This window comes from Muscardinus avellanarius (genome assembly GCF_963383645.1).
Source record: "Muscardinus avellanarius genome assembly, chromosome: 7".
Lineage (NCBI taxonomy): Eukaryota > Metazoa > Chordata > Mammalia > Rodentia > Gliridae > Muscardinus > Muscardinus avellanarius.
Window position 1 is genome coordinate 60,018,117 of NC_137793.1, and position 18,991 is coordinate 60,037,107.

The window sequence follows — 18,991 nt, forward strand, 5'->3', positions numbered from 1 at the left end:
ATTATTCACATACATGAGGTCAAGCAAAACCCTAATCTAGCTAAATAAATATAAGTCGTAGCAAACGACCAGTTCCTTGAAAAAAAATTAACTTGCAAAAATTAGATGAAAATTCGACTCCCAGTTGAATTTATTTTGTGTCACCTACAGCTATCATGTACTACTCACTCTTTTTTTATAAATTAGACAGAAAATCACTTTATGTTGAATTATTTACCAGTATTTTAGGTGATCATATTCTTCAACAGAAGGAAAGACTCAATTCAAATTTCTTATTAAAAAAGGAACATTATTTCTTAGGAGAAAAAAAGGTAGCAAAAATTTAGCCAAAGCACTGCTTAAATGTGAACCTAAATGACTCTTCATTCATTCCTAAGACTGCTTTTATATTTGGCAGGATTATTTTTATAATAAGAATTAATTTTATTGCATGTGTTTATATTAAAAGCAATCCAGTCTGAAAATTTTTCTAAATTCTTTTTAAAAAAATAAAAATTAAGGTTTTGATGTTGACATAAAATGAAAGCAAATCTTATTAACAAAGCAGTCTAGAAAACATGGAATTTAAGTTTTAAATCTTAAAAGTTCTAATTGATTAAATATTGAGTTTATAAAAAAGACTTTATCAAGGCAGTTTTGGGACATGTTAAAAAAAACTATTGTGAGCTAAATAGAAAAACAAAAGCAAAATGACGGCTTAAACTCCAAGTGCAGAAACACTATTTTTAGTGGTAATTTTTATTTTACTACTAATCTTAAAAATACATCATATTACAAAACTCTTCTTTATGTAATATATAATGCAATTAAACATATGAATTTGGAAACAGAGAAGTATATAAAGAGGTGTTTTCTTCTTCATTTTTCTAAAACATAATTTCTAAATAATTTCTCTTTATGTGGAGAAAATTCCAAAAATGTCATGTGATTTACCTAACGATTTTGTTAATACTTTGCTAGTATTTTTTTCCTTTTGTGCACTCTGTGCTTGATAGTAGTTTGTTCATGTGAGTCCCTGCGTCTGAATGGCACTGAATAAGCTCTAGTAATTGACCACTTCCGAAGTCTGATGTGCTGTGTGAAAGACAGAGGCACTAGCAAAGCACCAGTTTAATAGCAATCGCTTAACTTGCCGCAAAAGAACTCTTCACAGTAAACTGCATTTCTCAAACACAGGGGTAGCCTGCTTTTGGAAAATTGTTAGAACAACATAAACAAATGAAAAACACTCCATTTTAACATCACTAACAACCACAGGAAAATGCGCGTGCGCGTGGGTGTGCGCGCGCACACACACACACACACACACACACACACACACACACTTTTTCCTTCCATAAATATGTAACAAAAAGAAAAGGGAAACAGTATCAGGACTACTTTTACAGATGGAATGACTGAGGAATTCAGAGAATGCAAATATTTATTTAATGTGTAATAAACTTACTTTAGCTTTTCAATAGGAAAAGCTTTAAATAGTTTGACACCAACACCTGAAACACAAATTTTCAGAAGAAAAAAAAAAAAGGTGCACTAAGGTAACGCTACCAAGTTACAGCACCACAGAGGACAGCCGCGTGTCAGGCGCTGCTAGGTGAGCTGATGGCACTCACGGTCTTGATTACCAGCTTTCCTAAGCAGCACATGGATGTAGCCGGAAAGATAAAACATGCAAACTCCTTACTAAAGAACTGGCCTCAGTTTCTCTACACTCTGAACGAGACTAGCAGGTCTACTTTTCTAAGAACTGCAGCTGATGAAGCACTGTGGTTATTCTCTGGTTTACTGGTTTCTGCCTCCTGATATGTTCGTGTTGTCTTTTACCAACAGAAAAGATTCATTTTCCACCCTTCTTCTATTACCTGAAGGCAAGACCTTTTTTTCTGATGGGAAAATATTTGCAGGACCGCAGGACAAAGAACTGAGCCATTCGCACAGGGTCGATCAAGAGGGAAATCGATTTGCGAGATTTTGTTAAGACTTACAAGAGACTAAATGACAACTTTAAATCCGCCACAATCATTTACTAATGTGCTGCGATATCAAATAAGTCTAATTTTTTGACAGCACCAAATTAGATTTATTGCAGAAACTGCTGCATAAATAGCATATGGCTATGTTATACCACCTATTTCAAACTCTGGTAATGTTCCCCCTCCCCCTCCAAAATGAATAAATTGAGCCAAGCTATAAAGCTATTGCAAATAAAAGAGTAATACACAAGTTCAGAAACAGATGTAGGAGAGCTGGACTTCTTTGATAAAGTCATAGTTTTAGCATGAATGTTGCAACTCTCTATCTAAGAAATCAAGACTCCTTAGTAAGCAATTAAATGTAACAGGTCAGTGTTTCATTTCTTGCATAACGATCTCATCTGATTTTTGTTTTAAGGTTCCTGGCTCCAAATTATCTTATATTTCAATGTTTAACACATAGGTAAGGAAGGAGTAGGGGGAGAAGGAACTAGTGGCTATGAATCAAACAATTTGAATTAGGTTATGAAAAATTATTAAGTAGAAATGTGTGTATCATATGGCTGTGTTTCATTTTCATTTGTGAAAGACATATGTGGCAGAGAGATAATATCAAAAAGTCTTTTCTAATTATAACTATAGCCTTAATACTGCAAGCTCTCTGATGCATAAAATATATAAAGTGATCATTCCAAATGTGCCATGCACACACGGACACCACAGAGATCAAAGTTCCACAGAGTCCGGGCTGAAAACTCATGCCATGGACTCAGAGATGGACAGAGGCTTCTTTTTGGATCTCTCCACTAACCCCCCTCAAGTTTGACACAATTAATTCAAGCCAATGTTCCCTTTTGAACAAAAGTTTGAGTTCTTCCGGTGGATGGGAAAGACATTACAAGGTCTTATCTCAGACCAATGGGCACACCACTGCAAACATCATGGCACGCGGCTACCCCGCAGACTCCCTCTCTGTGGTCAGTCCTCCCAGCTGCCCTATCTGTTACTGTCTGATTAGTTCTGCTAAGGAGCCCCTCCCCTGCCAGCTTTCCACGCCATCTGTTCCACACAAGATGGCTGCTGCCCAGCAACCTCACACTGCCCTCCTACCTGGCACCCGGCTCCCATCCTTACCCCAAAGTGCTAACACAGGTTCTCACTGCTGGCAGAGGCAGGACTGCATGACGACCACTTTGACAAGTGCAGGGTTGTTTGTAATTTCTCTTTTATCCTGATTTTGATTGTACAACCACCTCCCACTGATTCAGTTTGCTTCAGTTTTGTTGCTCACAGATTTTACTCTCCACATTAATCTCCCTCTGGCATGTTACTGCATCTGTTCCCTTTTTTATTATTAATTTTCAAATTCCCACCATTTTTGACAAAAAAAGAGGAGGTAATCTACACTCTGTTTCTGCCCATTTCATTTTCTTTAATTTGGAAGATAAGTAGGAAAGCGTGCCAAAGAAGTTAATTCTCCGTTAACAGTTTATTTTCTGGCAACCCTGAGCCTTTGTATATGAAAAACAGATAGGAATAAATGTTGACTGAATCACAACAACATAGTTGCAACCATTCCTGAATTTAATGAAAAGCAAACATATGAAACAGCGTCGGAAAAGTTTATTAGTTACTCGAGTTGCCTCCCGCTGCCGCTCCTCCTTCCGTTTTGATGGGTAATTCTTTGTGCAAATCGGTCTGGGGGCCGCATCTGAACCTGGGTTCTCCTGCGGTTCAGACATGGGCTCTCTTCTCACTGGAGATGAATTTTATTATTCCTGAATATAATTACCATCTTACCTCAAAACCCCAAAATTATTGACTAATTCGATAGCAAGTGACTGTGAATCACTTGCCTGGCTCCAGAAATAGGTGAACAAAGGGGAGCTGAAAGCCCTTTTAGGTTGCAGACAGGGCCCTTCAGACATTGTTTGATAGAGTTCATATTGGGAAGGACAAGATGGTTTCTCCTCTCAAGAAAAGAAAGCCACTTAAGACTGAGAAAAGAGGAAGTAATGCATTCAACAACGTACTCCATGCCCCTAATTCTTCAATACCACAATCTTGCCAGAAAGGGACAGGTAATTTGATCATGCCTTCGATCACCCTGAAGAGTTTTGGGTGGTCAATGCATTGTGATTGCTAATTAATTTCTTTTACATAAATTCATATTAAAGCACCAGAATCTCCATGCTAAGTCACACCTCAGATTTATAAAACTCCGAATGTTTTAAAATGACTTAGTATATCCCTATATATCCTCATAAAATCACAGTTGAGATCTGTAGGAAACAAAGCAAGCAGGGAGGAGACTCTTTCCAAGGTGACCTAAGATAGTAAAAAACAGATGTAGGTCAAGAGTATCAGGCAATACCCCACCTGATGAGCCACATTTCAAATCAGCTTTAGGAAAACAGACAGGTGCTAAAATATACTTTTTTTTTTGTCTTGAGGATTAAATCCAGGGGCATTCATCCTCTAAGCTACATATCCGGCCTGGCCCTTTTAATTTTTTATTTTTGAAACTGGGTCTCAAATTGCTGAGTATCTCACTAAGTTGCTGGGGCTGGCCTCAACCGTGTGATTTGAGCTACACTCCCAGCCTTATTTTTAAATTCTTTTTATTTTGAAACAAGTTCTCACTAAGTTGCAGAGGACTTCACTAAGTAGCTGAGGCTGGCTGTGAACCCAGATCTCCCTGTGTCAGCCTCCCAAGTACTGGGATTACAAGTGTGTGCCACCAATCCTGGCTGGGTACCACTTTCAATGCCTCATCCTGAACACCTCCAGCTCCATCCATCCCTTGTATATGTTCCAGTGGGGACTTGTACTTAATTTGGACACATCATTTGTTGGAAGAGCTATAGGTATCTTAACTCCTTCAACTCTAGGTACATTCTTTTAATAAATCTCCTGCTCAGAAACAGGCTTCTTGAAAGAAGACAGGTCAGAGGTGTCAGAGAGGCGCTGCTCACTCACACATGGCACCCTCCCTGCAGATGGTGGCTCTCCCAGATGGCCCTGTGCCTGCTGGGTAGGGCCACACAGGCCATGATGGGCCTCAGTTAGACATCAGTCTTCCAGACTGCGTCCAAACGCTTCCTAATTTACGTGGTTTCCATTCCGAGTCTCTAAAATGACTGTATCTCCTTATTTGATCCAACAGAGTAGAAGCATAATAAAAACATTTTTGCTTGAATTGAGCTCTGGTCCCCGTGAGGCATAATTTTAGATGGGTCACCGAGGAAAATGAATATTCTCTAAGCCTTATCCTTTCTCAGAATCCTTAATGGGCTTTAGTTCTATGATTTAGCAATTGGTGAGTCACTGTATAACATCCTTTGGATATTGGGGGATATTAAATAATGAATGAGGAATGCCTAATTGTTTATGTACTGAACATATCCAATCAGGAAGAGGGGGTTATGAAGAAATTAGCTGGGCACAGTGGTGTACACCTGTAATCCCAGTACTTGGGAGGCTGGGATGGGAGGATCACAGGTTTGAGGTACTGGGAATTGAACCCAGGGGTATTCTACCTCCTAGTTACAGAGCCAGCCCATTTTATTTTGAAAGGGGGGGCTCCACGAAGTTGCTGAGGATCTCAGCAAGTTGCTGAGGCTGACCTCAAACCTGCAATCCTTTTGTTTTAGCCTCCCCAATACTGGGATTACAGGAGTGCACCACTACACCCAACTGCACACTCCCTTTTCTCTATAATAATAGAGACCCAAACTTTCTTTTAGGAAATACTCAGGCTTGGGGCTACTATGATAACATTTCTGTGTTTCTGTTTTTTTATTTTCCCTTCTTCCAGTCTCACTGAACTTGATGTTCATCGTTGTCAAGTCGGGCAAGTGGTGTGGGCAGTACTTTCTCCATTTCCTTTGGGCTTCTTCAGAAAATGAATTGGCTGTCACTGCCACCATGCTCCAGGCTGTGGGCCTGTGTGGCAGGGGAGGAGCGGGTCCCCAGCGTGGATTTTCATTGTACACACATTTGAGCAGAACTGAGAGAAGTGAGCCAGGGCACATTAGGCAGAATCTGCAGACACACACATTTCCCACAGCCTCCACTCTAACCTCTCCCCGCCTGGCCACACAGCGGACAGTCAGGACCCGTCAGACAGGTGGAGCAGAGCTGCTCAGGGTGTGCTGTCCACCCCGACTTTCTGGCAGCTTGTTTCTGGTGGGGGGAGGGGGAAAGGCTGCAGTTCACACCAGCACCCAGGCCGTCATCTATTTCAAGCTTTGAAGATGTTGCTTGCACATATATCCATTTAAAATTATTTTTGACACGTTCTCTGCTTAATTTATTCATGAAAGGAGTATAAGAAATAAGCTTAACTTTAAAATGGAAACTTCAGGCTAAAAATTCTTGAATAAAGCTCAGGAGAGGGAAAAATGTAAAGTTCACTGTAGAATAGCAAGGATATACAAGGGTGATACTCTCCTCTTCAAACAAACAGTGACAGCGTAGTTTTCTTAATCTCTGCTAACTGGTAAATGCAGTTCCTTCTTAATTTTCCTTAGCAGTACAGATCAGAGGCAAATTTATTCAATGTTTACAGAGAGCTTGCTAAATGCTTGACACCATACTTGATACTGGGGACACAGAGGAGAAACAGGCTCCTGGCCTGCAAACCAGGAGTTTACAACCCCCAAAGCTTTTTTTTTTCTTTTCTAGTCTTTTCTCATCTTTTCTTCTTTCTTTCTTTCTTTCATTTTCTTTCTTTCTTCTTCTTCTTCTTCTTCTTCTTCTTCTTCTTCTTCTTCTTCTTCTTCTTCTTCTTCTCCTTCTCCTTCCTTCATCTTCTCTCTGTCTGTCTGTTTGTCTCTCTCTCTCACACACACACACACACACACACACACACACACACACACACACACACACCCCCAGGGGCATTCTACCTCTGAGCTACATCCCTATTTTTTTTTATTCTTTATTTTGAAACAAGGTCTCATTAGGTTGCAGAGAGCCTCACTAAGTAGCTGGAGTGGTCCTCCTGTCTCAACCTCCCAAGTACTGGGATTATAAGGGTGTGCCACACACCTGGTTTTTTCTTGCTCTTTCTTTTCTTGTCTTTTCTTCTTTCTTCCCTCCCTCCTCCCCCTCCTTCTCTTTCTTTTTTTCCTCTTTCCCTCCCTTCTCTTCCTTCTTTTTTTTTCTTTCTCTCCCTTCTTCTCTCTCCTTTCATCTCTCCCCTCTCTGTCTCCTATGTAGTACTAGGGATGGGCTCCAGGGGTGTTCTATCTCTGAGTTATACTCCCAACTCTATTTTATTTTTTATTTTGAAACAGGTTCTCACTAAGTTGCTGAGGGTTTTGTTAAGTTGCTGAGGCTGACTGCAAACCTGTGATCCTCCTGTCTCAGCCTCCCAAGTACTGGAATAACAGGCATGCACCAGTGCACTCTGCTCCAAAAGTCTTTCTATTCAACTTTGATAAATGTTTGTACACTCTATGGCTGCAGCACCTGATGGACCTAGTTCAAGGCCTTCCTGCTCTCCTCCCTCCTGGCTGCATGGTTGCAGACTTCATGCCCTGACACTCAGGTTCTCTTCCATAAAGGACTGCTCTCCTCCAGCTCACTGTTAGGACCAAGAAGCAGAAATCAAACTTCTTATAGTCAAAGATCAGATTTATATTTTTATTTTTTAATTTGTAATCTTTTGCAAAGCAGTTGTTTTGTAAAATGCAATGCAAATGAATTAAGTACTAGAAAAACCTAAAAAGATACCACTTCCTAAAAAAAAGTATCACTGAGAGCGGACTTGGAAGTTGCAGTAGTTTCAAATAGATATGGAGGCGGTTAGGGGCCACATCCCACATAGCACTGCTGCTGGCCAAGCACAGCGCAGGCCTATGTCCACGGTGCGTTATGCATCTCCCTATTTATATTCAGACAGTTCTCTAATTCTCCCTTGAACTTATAACATTGTTGGCAATGCAGAATACCAATCTCAAATAAACATAAGCAGAGCTTTCTTTTCTTTTCTTTTCTTTTCTTTTCTTTTTTTTTTTTTGCATTACTGCAGAACCTAGGGGCATTCTACCTCTGAGCTATGCCCCAGCCCTATTTTCTATTTTTTTTATTTTGAAACAGAGTCTCACTAAGTTGCAGAGGGCCTCACTAAGTAGCTGAGGCTCTCCATGAAATGCCATCCTCCTGTCTCAACCTCCCAAGTACTGAATTACAAGTGAGTGCTACCATGCCTGACTTAAGCAGAGCTTTCTTCTTCCCCCTTTCTACTCCAAATCACTCTTTTTTCTTAAGTTTTTACTTATTTTCATTTTTGGTACTGGGGACTTGATCCAGGAGTATTTGACCTTTGAGCTATACTCCCTTTTTATTTTTATTTTGAAACAGAGTCTCTCTAAGTTGCTGAGGATTTTGCTACATTGCCCAAGGCTGCCTTCAAACCTGTGATCCTTCTGTCTCAGCCACCCAAGCACTGGTACTACAGGCGTGTGCCACTATGCTGGCTCACTTCAAACAATTTCTTAGTCAAAGGAAACACCATGGATTGCATTTTTCAAAACAACAGGCCAAGAGAGTAGACACCTGCTATTTTATTTACCTGGACCTCTGTCACCCTTCCTCCTCTGGCTTACTATGACTGTCCCCTTGCTCCCTCTGGCTCTAGAAAGGCAGCACCCAGAAGGACTTGTGTGTATATGACTCATTTTGTTTCAAGGAGTGATCCTGGAACTGAAGGTTTTAAAATTGGAAGTAGAGAATCTATGAAGTCACTTTCTTACAGTTTAAAATCAAAGGTATCCCCTTTACCCATTATTTTCAATTTTAGACTGAAGCATGCAACTTCATGGTTTGGGAGAATCTGAAAGAAGGAGCTGATGTTCAGACAGGAGTGCAGTTCTTCTGTGGGCACTTAGTTAGAATTTGATAGCACATTGTCTTGAGTCCTCTGGTTCAAGGAACCCCAGGGCAGCTGCACCTGGACTGTGCAGAGTAACTATATATATATATATATATATATATATATATATATAGTCTTCCTTATTGGGTTTCTGACACCTCAACCAAGAAGTTCTTACTCAGGCTGGTCGCCTGAGACATCAAACAGTTAGATTCAAGAGAGCATTTATAGGCCTGGAGGTGGCTCAGTGGTAGAGCGCGTGCCTAGCACATGAAGGCCCTGGGTTAGATCCCCAGGACAGGCATGGACACTTATAATCAAGGCTGTGTAGAAGCTCAATGTGCTGGAATGCTCTGGAAAGGAAGCCTTCCCCACCTCTCCCCAGTCCATCTGTCCGCAACAGCAGGACAGACTCTCTGCTGTGCCTTTCTCAGTTTCAAAAAGATACAAATACTTAGCTGCTTTCTCTCCAGTCAGCTGTCTATCTTCTCATGTGGATCACAAAAGTGAGTCACAGTATAATACTCATTTTGTGGTCTCTCACCCAGGTTACTGCCCTGAAAAATTCTTTGAAGTTATTTAAAACATAATTTATATGAAAGGAGAAATAAGAATTCAAGGTAGCCATGTTGATGGAAGCAGAGGCCTTTCACACTTAGAGCAGTTGAGTTCTAAATTCTCTAGTAATTAAGCAAAAGAAGACATCCAGCCAGGCATGGTGGCACACACTTGTAATCCCAGTACTTGGGAGGCTAAAACAGGAGGACTGAAAGTTCAAGGCCAGCCTCAGTTACTTAATGAGGCCCTTGCAACTTACTGAGAACCTGTTTCAAAATAAAGAATAATTATTAAAAAAAAAAAAAGAGCTGGGGGTACAGTTCAGAGGTAGAATGCCCCTGGGTTCAATCCCCAGTATCACAAAAACAAAAAAAAAACCCAAAAACATCCTGTAGAAGTTCCCCTCCTTTGAAGGAAACAGTTCAAATAATGCTATGTTCATAAAGGGATGGGCTCCACTGTGTTCATGTATATTTCTATCACTCTGACTCTCATTATGATGTGCAATTACAATGTACCAATAAAAGTTAAAAAAAAGAAAAGAAAAGCCAGCCAGGCGTGGTAGCACATGCTTGTAATCCTAGAATTTGGAAGGCTGAAACAGGAGGATCGCAGTTCATAGACAACCTCAGCTACTTAGTGAGACCCTCCACAACTTAGAAAGACCCTGTTTCAAAATAAAAAATAAAAAAATAGGGCAGAGGAATGTAGCTCGGAGGTCGAATACCCCTGGGTTCCATTCCCAGACCAGCAGAAAGAAAAAAAAAGTTAAGCATGGTAGCTCACACCTGTAATCCCAGTACTTGGGAGCTGAGGCAAGCTGATTGCAGGTTCAAGGACAGCCTCAGTAACATAGTGAGACCCTATATCAAAATTAAAAAATAAAAATAGGGCTAGGAGTATAGCTCAAAGGTAATATGTCATTGGGTTCAATCTCTTCTACTACAAACACACACACACACACACACACACACACACACACACACACGTTCCCTTTCAGATGAGATATGAAAAAAAGATGCAGGACTGGAGAGAATGTGCTTCAGTGCAGGCACAGGGAAGAGATCTGCTTCTGTAAGCAGCTAATGTAGTCAGGTCAGCATTCAAAGGTGATTGCTGTAGTAAACTGGCTACAAATGAGCCTGCCTGGATGCATGCAAATGGTGGTTTTGTGAGAGGGACTCGAACACTGCGTCTCTAAAGATGTTTGGAGATGTTAAAAAGGAAAAAGGTGAATGAATTGATGCTTTTAAATAAAAGCCTCCTTCCTCGTAGTAAAACTGAAGTACAGAAGTAAAAGAGAATGACAGATCGATTACAACACATTTAATGACCAAGGTGAACAATGGGCCACAGGAAACCATTCCTTAGGAAAAGCCCAAGCCAGGACTGAAATTCACTGATGTATATTTACATCAGTGCAGGAAGGAACTGTTAACACATCTCTATTACAATTTGCATATGTGTTTGCAGTACTGGGGAATGAATCCCAGGAATTCTATCTCTGAGATATAACCTTAGTCCTTTTTATTTTTTTTTATTTTGATACACATCTCTTTTAATTTTTATGCACACCTAACCCTGGACCTGCAATATCCTCTCTCAACCTCCCAAATACTGAGATTATAGGGGTGGGCCACCATACTTGGCTCTGTTACAATAAATTTATATTACTGATTTTCTCAGTTGTTTTTTTTAATAATTGCATTAATCCACTTCCATGGTCATGTATATAGAATTGCAGCCTAAAGGGTAAAAGATATGCTTGGCAGGTAGCACTCTGGGATTCAAACCCTGCTTCCCTAACATATCAGCTGTGGAACCTAAGATGAATCATTTTACTTCTCAGTATAAAATAGAGAAAACGAGTTTGCATGTAGTGGAATGACTGGAAGAACTGAAGACAAGGAGGCCACTTAGGACAGGCTCAGTTCCTGAAACACAGTTCTGGGGCCCAGGAACTGCGCTCCTATTTCTAATACTTTTAAAGAGCTACTACATGTAGCACTGTACCAAGTAGATAAGGAGGTGAGTGTATTTGTAATCTTGAAGACTTCTCTCAAACTGAGCAGAGAATTCAGAGGGAGAAGTGCTCTGTCATCAGTGAAGGGTTAGCAGGGAAGACTATAGGAGAAAAATTAGGGTTTGGGGGAGTCTTTGAAGAGGAGAGGTTAGAGTCAGTCCAGAGAAGGCCAAAAGAGAATTCTGCATGTAGAAAACAGAAAAAGGAAGAAAAAAAAGCCCACACTCCCAGGAGCACCACCATGTGTGCTTCCATCTGGCTGAAACTCAGCAGGTGGGAGCACTGGTAGGAAGGAACTAGGGCAGGACTGCTGGAGTCTATGGGGACGGCCTAGAATGCCATGCGGAGGGATCTGGACCTTCTGGCATGGTCAGTGTGGCATCATGAAGGCTTTGCGAGCAAGGCACAAGAGTCAAGGCTGCGAGTATGAATATGCACCAGGAAGGGGCAGGCTAAAGATGGGAAGGGTACCAGGAGCCCAAGTTTATAATTCTTGGGAGAGAGGCGAAGAGGCCGGGCTTTAAGGTGAGTGGCAGGTGTGGTCGACATTTCTGTGAAATCTCTCTGAAGTTCCAATCAAGGACGCTTCTCACACAAAGCACACTCCAAGCAATAGGATGTAACAGTGAGCTGCTTTAAATCATTGTTAGAATTATTGACTGGGTCAGAAAGAAATTTAGAAATAATCTAGTCTCACTTCCTTTTACAGGTAAATTAGCAGTCCTAAGAAGATAATTTGTCAAAGATAGTGAGCCGGGTTTGGTGGTACAGACCTGTAATCTCACCACTTAGGAGGCTAAGACAGAAGGACTACAGGTTTGGGGACAGCTTCAGAAACTTAGAAATCCTGTTTTGTTTTGTTTTGTTTTTTGTTTTTGGTGGTACTGGGGTTCCTGGAAACCCTGCTACCTCTGATCTACACTCCCAGACACACACACACACACACACACACACACACACACACACACACACACGTGTGTATAATTGGAAATGGGGTCTCTTAAGTTCGAACCTGCGTGATTCTCCTGTCTCAGTCTCCCAAGCGCGGGTATTACAAGCGTGCACCACCATGCCCGACGAGAGAAATCCTGGTTTTTTTGTTTTGTTTTGTTTTTTGTTTGTTTGTTTGTTTGGTGGTACTGGGGTTCCTGGAAACCCTTCTACCTCCGGGCTACACTCCCAGACCTATTGTACTTTTTAAAATTTGGAAACGGTCTCTTAAGGCTGGCTTCAAACCTGCGCAATCCTCTTGTTTCTGCCTCCCAAGCGCGGGGAAATTGCAAGCGTGCGCCACCACGCCTGGCAGAAATCCTGTTTTAAAATAAAATAAAATGATGGATGAAGGTATAGCTCAAAGGTAGAATGTTCCTTTGTTCAATCCCCAGTACCAGAAAAAAAAAAAATAGTGCCTTCCTTGGGATGATACTGTAAGGCAGGTAGGTGTCTTCCTCTTAGGCTGCCTGGGGACCTCCCCTAAGAATAGAATATGGTTCTAACAGCATTTGGTTACATCGTCACTACAGTGTCCTTTGAATCACTCTTGTTGATTTCCTATTTCTATATCTGAAGGCCCATTTCAGTGCCCTTGGCTGGTGGCTCTTCTTTCACTGCTTCTTTAAAAACATGGTCCCAGGGCTGGGATGAAGCTCAGTGGCAAAGTGCTCGCTTTGTAAGTACAGTGCCTTGGGTTCAATCCCAGTGGGGGAGAGACCAAAAAAATCCAATAACTCTTGAAAATATTTCAGCTGTGTGTGATGGTGCACACTCGTAATCCCAGTACTTGGGAGGGTGGGACAGGAGGATCCTGGTTCGCTGCCAACCTCAGATACTTAGTGAGGTTCTCTGCAGTTTCAAAACAAAGAATAAAATTGGGCTGGGGATGTAGTTCAGAGGTAATATGTCCCTGGGTCCAGTCTTCGGTACCACACACACACACACAAAAGGTGCCACTTAGTAGCAGGTGCTTGCTGAGCATGCATGGGGTTTTGGAATCCACCTGAGGAGGGAGAGAAGTGCTTTCACCTACTTCCTTGATTGCAGTGAATACCTAGATGCAAAAGTATCCAGATTTAACCTCTAGTCATGATCTTTCTCCTCATACTAGCCTTACATTGGACATCTGTATCCAAATTACAAAATAAAATTCATTATTCTCCTCTGGTATATCTCTAAAGTTCTCCAGTAGGATTAAAGCATCATTTACTCAGCTAAAGCCAGAAATGCCAGTCACCTTTCTCTCCTCTCCTATTTGCTACTCTAGATGTCTCCTTTTCTTTCTTTCTTCCTCCTTCCTTCCTTCCTTCCTTCCTTCCTTCCTTCCTTTTTTTTTTTTTGGTACTGGTGCTTGAGCCCAAGGGCATTCTACCTCTGAACTATACTCCCAGCCCTTCTTAGTTTTAGTTTTGAAACAGGGGCTTGCTAAGTTGCTAAGGCTGGATTTCAACCTGCAATCCTCCTGTCTCGGCCTGCCAAATGCTGAGATTATAGGCACGTGCTACCATACCTGGTTCAATGCCTCTTGAATTTCCTTTCCATGTGAATGTCACAGCCATGAACTAGGATTTCATTATTATCCCTCTGGGCTACTGTGGGTATAGTCTAATGAGGTTGCTGTTAGACATATCTTCCACAACTAGTCTGCCTTCATAGCACCTTTCAATGACCTTTTATACACAATTAGTTATACCTATTTGAACCTGCCAAGCTTTCTTGATTCTTACTTGAACTCAGTAGCCTCCTTCCTGAGGGGTTGGTTATCTTTCTCTGTAAATAACCAGATGGTAAATACGTTAGGCTTGACTCTACTACATCATACATAACGCATAATCATACCTGTGTCCCAGTAAAGCTTCATTTATGAATGTTACAAAATATTTTTATGTTTGTTACAAAATGTTGATTTTTGTTTTTAGGATGGGGTCTTACTATATTGCCTCAGCTGGCCTTGAATTGCTGGGTTCAAATTGTCCTTTGGCCTCAGTCTCCTTTCCTCCAGCTATTAAAAATATAAAAAGCAGCCAGGCATGGTGGAATATACCTGTAATACAAGTCCTGCAGAAGCTGAGCCAGGAGGATCCCAGGTTCGAGGCCAGCCTCAGCAACTTAGCTGGACTCTGTTTCAGAATAAAAAAAAAAAAAAAAAAAGAGCTGCGGTGTAGCTTGGAGGTAGAAGACCCTGTGTTCAATCTACAGTACCACAAAATAGAATAAAATAAAAATCCATAAAACTTAACTCATGGGTCATAGAAAAACAGAAATGGGCCACATGTGGCCCATGGGCTGTGGTTACTGACACTGTTCCAAGTGGCCTCCTTGTCTCCTGTATCAACCCTCTAAGCTCTCTCACCTCACTGCTCTCTGAGGCAGAGTGTGGATCTTCTGCCTCAGAGGACTGACAGCTTGGTTGGATCCTGATGCACCAAGGGAAGCCAAGGACTCCCAAGATGGCTACCACTTCAGAGAATGGCCCATGAGGCCCTTCCTCTGAGGCTGTCTCCTTGTTCCAGTCTGATTTTCTACCAAAACCCTACCTGGTTATAGAGTTTATGTTCTCTCCCATCTTTATGGCTTTGCACTTATTGGTCTCTCAACATGGGGTACTCACACCACCCTTTTCCAATTGAGAACTCCTATCCATGAACTCATTAATAGGAGCTGCTGCCGCTGAGTATGGTCATACCTGCAATCCCAGCACTTGGGGAGCTGAGACAGGAGAATCACAGATTTGAGGCCACCTCAGCAACCCTCAGCAGACCATTTCAAAATAAAAAATAAAAAGGTCTGGTCGGTTGTGGTGGCCCACACTTGAAATCCCAGTACTTGGTAGGCTGAAACAGGAGGATCACCATTCCAAAACTGGCTCTGTTACTTAGTGAGGCTGTCCACAACTTAGTGAGACCCTGTTTCAAAATAAAAAATAGGGCTGGGGTGCAACTTGAAGGGAGAATGCCCCTGGGCTCCATACCCAGTACCCTCCCCACAAATAAAAGGTCTGGGAGTGTAGCTCAGAGGTAGAATGCCCTCAGGTTCAGTCACCACCAACAACAAAAATACAGACTGCTACCAAGCATCTGCCTCTCCCCAAGGATTGCCTTCCATTATTAGCTTTTTCTGACTATCACTTTCACCCCCAATGAAGGATAAGCCAATTCTTCTTTCTGTATATTCCTGTGGTGATCTTTATTTCTAGCATTTTGCTCTTGTCACATTCTATTATAATTGCATATATAGATCTGGTACTTTTACTTCAGTGTGAGAAACCTAAGGGTGGGAATAGAAACCAATTCTTATTTTTCCCTCTGTGCCTATGGCCAAAGCACTTAAAAAGATAGCAGGTACTCAATAATAACCAAGTTGGTTCTTGTATCTAGGGATACAAGGCTGGTTCAATATATGAAAAAAATATGTATAATTCACCACATAAATAGAACTAAGGACAAAAATCACATGAGCATATCAATAGATGCTGAAAAACATTTGACAAAATCCAGTACCCACTTGTGTTAAAAGTACTGCAAAAAATCACAATAGAAGGAACTTTCCTCAACATCATAAAGGCAATATACAATAAACTCAAAGCCAACATCATATTGAATGGGGGAAAACTACAAGAATTCCCTTTAAAAGCAGAAACAAGACAAGGATGCCCACTCTCACCACTCCTTTTCAATATACTACTCAAAACTAGCTAGAGAGATAAGGCAAGAAAAGGAAACAAAAGAAATACAAATAGGAAAAGAAGAACTGAAATTATCTCTATTTGCAAATGGCATGTTCTCTTACTTAGAAGACCCAAAAGGCTTCTAGAGCTGAGCAACAAATTCAGCAAAGTAGCAAGAAACAAAATAGTTTACAAAAATCAGTAGCTTTCCTATATGCCAATCATGAACCCACTGAAAAAGAAATCTGGAAAACAGGTCTCTTCAAAATAACCTCAAAAAAATAAAATAAAATACCTAGGAATAAATTTAACTAACCAAGGAGGTAAAAGACTTCGACAGTGAAAATCATAAAACTTTGAATTCAAAGCAGACCTTAGAAGGTGAAAAGATCTTTCATGCTCTTGGATAGGCAGAATAAATATCAAACTGGCCATTCTACCAAAAGCAATCTACAGATTCAACATACTGAAACTGTATTGCTACTGAACTACCAATGTTACTCCTCACAGAACTAGAAAAATCAATTCTAAATTTCACATGGAAGAACAAAAGACCCCGAATAGCCACACCAATTCTCAGCTATAAGAACCATGCAGGAAGCATCACATTACCTGACTTCAAATTATACTACAGAGTTATAATAATAAAAACAGCATGGTATCGGCACATAAACGTACACACAGGCCAAGGGAACAGAACAGAAGATACAGGAACAAACCCACACATGTATAACCAATTGATTTTTTTAAAAAGTGTCAAAAAACATAAGCTGGAGAAAAGATAGCCTTTTCAGTAAAGTGGTATTGGGAAAACTGGTTATCTCCCCATTTGTAGAAATATCAGGTATGGGGAAGGAGCCAGGATGAAGCTTGCCAAGTGCTGTGTGTATGTATGTCCCTATCACTCTGAACTACAGTATGATGTGAGACTACAAAGCACCAATAAAAGCATATCTACTAAGTGAATATTATACTGAGTTCTACAATAAATGCTGAATTTATATTTTCCATTTTAAAATCCAATTTAAATTCAAATAAGGAGAAACAAACAAAAGGTAGATGTGGATTATTTTTCTTTCAGATTGATCTACAGATTTCTCCTCCAGTTTTAAAATATTCTTTGCCCCCCCCCCAAATTTGGATTCTTGTCTCATCCTTACTTTATAACATGATTTTCATATTCAATTTTAAACTTTGTTTAGATATGCCATTCAAGATGTTTGAAATTGAATTGCGAGGTGCCGTCTGTGTGGAGGTAATGCATTTCAGCTCGTCCACACTGGAAGAGAGAGACTGCAATGTTTCTCAGCCACACACCCAAGTAAACCGAATCAACAAAGAACGGCAAGAATTAACAGACGCTTAAGAAAACTAAAAGCACATCAGGAATATCTAGTTCTGTGACCAAGTCACATTTTCAGTGCAAAGGGAGATATATAGAATGCCTTATAGTTTTAATTGCCATCTTTAAATTTATGACTGTAGATTTTATAAACCACAAACATAAACTAAACACAAGATGGCTACAAAGAGTACTGCACTTAGCAAATAAGTAACTGCATTTTATTTCCTATAAAGCTGAGTTTAAATTTTTGTAGAATTGGTGTAAATTAAGCTCAACAGAATGAAAAAATAGCTTTCCATGGAACCAAGCGAAACAGTTTTTCTTAAGAACAAAGGAATCAGTTACTGTGTGTCCATTCAGCAGCCCCTGCATCTTAATAGCTCCACTTGGAAGAACTGATCCTGTCAAACAGCAGACATCGATACTGCTCAGAAAACTCTCTCTGGACTTGGACCACAGAAATTAACACTCTGAGTAAGACAGAAGGGCAAGAAGCACAAACCGTGATTGATATTTATTTACTGAAACTCAGCCACACAGAGACATTGAAAGCCATCCCGTTTCTGTGGGCTAAGAGTGCTGAACACACAAATGACTGCTTCTCAGTGGAGTCCGACAGAAAAGAAAGAATAGTCACATTATTACAATGAAGCTAAATTCCGAAACTACTAAGATTAACAGCCACAGGAGTGATGTCGGTACTCTGTTCTCAGCTCCACAACCACAATATTTTAAATAGGCATTAAAAGAAAAGCTACTCTTCTGTTGTATTAAGCCATTTCTACTCACAGAGCATTTCATTATTAAATTTTCTCTGGATATCATACATGCGTAAATGATTTATTTTTCACTTCCTTTCCTCTCTTTTTCTTCGCTGTTTAAATAGGAAGGTGTCAAACATTTGGATTATTATCATAACAAAATGTTCTTAACAAAGTTTGATTTTAACAGAACTACAGGCATCTTAACACTAACCCAAAACTTTGGGAGGTTCACCAACCTCCAGAATATTTTTTTTCCCCGAATGCAGGCTGTTCAAGTGGTGCTTTTCTCCATCTGTTATCGTACCGTGCTCAGAATTACATTGTCATATTTAATGTAAAAGGGATCAGTCCCCTTTCAGAGTTTAAAGTCAACACTGTACTATAATCGGAAGATCAATGTTTTTCTATTTTACAAACTAAATCAAATATCATAAACTTACATGTGTATTTAGACAAAATTCCCTCTAAAAACTGAAAAACTCCAAGAACTGAACAGACCTAGAGGCTTGATCTGAAAACTGAAGAACTCTACTAAAATGCAAAGTGAGAAGAAGCCACGTAGATGGTACTGTCAAGTGTCGGCTGTCTCTATCTGAATGTCTCCTGTGTGTATTTATGTGTTTATGAATGTGCGTGTTTCCAGTGTAGCGAATCCACACTGCTTGCGGCCTAAGGTCGGACTTCACGCCAGGGCCGAGCTGTATGCTCACTAAGGTCGCCTGCAGGGACAGTCACGTAGCAGTGGCCTGTGGTAGAAGCAATGCGACTTGAAACCTGGATGGCGCGAG

At 40.6% G+C, this 18,991-nt stretch overlaps 1 protein-coding gene across 1 annotated transcript in view; it reads right to left on the reverse strand.

The window, feature by feature from the left end:
- The window catches only part of SDCCAG8 (SHH signaling and ciliogenesis regulator SDCCAG8), a gene marked incomplete at both ends in the record, with an annotated part of 250,021 nt that overhangs the window by 104,253 nt on the left and 126,777 nt on the right, over positions 1-18,991 (reverse strand). The gene's annotated exons all lie outside the window — the stretch shown is intronic.